This window comes from Taeniopygia guttata, chromosome 6 (genome assembly GCF_048771995.1).
Source record: "Taeniopygia guttata chromosome 6, bTaeGut7.mat, whole genome shotgun sequence".
NCBI lineage: Eukaryota > Metazoa > Chordata > Aves > Passeriformes > Estrildidae > Taeniopygia > Taeniopygia guttata.
This window is the reverse complement of record NC_133031.1, coordinates 2,160,582-2,161,883: the sequence shown is the minus strand read 5'-3', so window position 1 is coordinate 2,161,883 and position 1,302 is coordinate 2,160,582.

Sequence of the window (1,302 nt, the reverse complement as noted above, 5' to 3'; positions counted from 1 at the left end):
TCTTGTATGTTCACGCGTACTGCAGAAATTCAGGAACAAAGTATTTCAGATGCAATTCTTTCAAGTCCATTTACATAAATGGTGTTTAACGTCAAAAATTAAACATGCTGTCAACAATCTGTACAAAGGTAAAGGTGAAAAATATAATTTGATTACAAAAGAATTTAACACCATCTGTATAACACCATCTGTACACCACAGATAATGCTTTTCATAAGATAAATTTATCACCATCCTCATTCAATCATTCTGAGATGTTATCCCCCAATTTCTAAAACATGTATTTTCTGTGTACTTATATACAATTAGTGTTTTTATATTTCCTACTCGACTGTGAACAGTTCAGGTATCATACAATGACTCAAATGAGATAAATGAGGGGGAAGCTTATGCATGTTACTTGAATGAGTGATATTTCACTTGTCTAGCTCCAAAAGAGCCAAGAAAGGTAAGTGATAAAAGCACCAGCTTAGACTCTTTTGAACATAAATTCAGGCATTTTAATGTGTATCTTATTAAAGCTACATGAGTTTCCATGTAGGTTATTCATACATATTATGGCACTTAAGACTTTCCTAACAGGTATTTAGTTACCTAGGGCATCTAGGCTAAAAAAGAAAACATCTGCTAAAATTAACCATTTCTGTAAGAAAACACTTCTGTCCCAACTTTCAAACTCCTTAATTTTCCTAAAAGTTGCACCAAAATACAACTGTTGATATTTCACATTCTTTGAGTAAGTTGTCTTTGACAAGGAAGTCACATGAACTTGCGAGTTTCATCTCTGGGGATCTGTGACACAAAGAAAGGTCACCCAACCCGTCCTCAACAAACCAAGTTGTGTCCCACTCCTTGGCAATTACAATATGCAGTACAGTTACTTGTGGATCCACTTTTTTGCTGGACTAAAGCCTTAGCAGTAATTACCCACTTTGGCAGTCCAAATTTAACCCAAGGCAGCTTTTTCTCCAAGTAAGGCATTATTCTGACATCTGCTGGCCTGGTATCCAACCGTGCGTCTTAATATACTGCATTTGTTATTAAAAAGGAGTATATATATTAATCCAAAGATAAGAACAATTTAGTGAAACAAATGACACACATTTAAAACAGGCCCATGTATTTTCATATAAATCTCACAACTCTACCAGCATTTTGGTAGGTTTCTATTGCTTTCTTAACTCATCCGAACTGCTGTATATTACAAAGCTTTAATACAAGCAGCTTTGGGAACAAAAGTTATATTTGGAAGGGAAAAAAGTTGTGACAAGTGGAAACAAAAAAGAAAAAAATCCAAGAAGC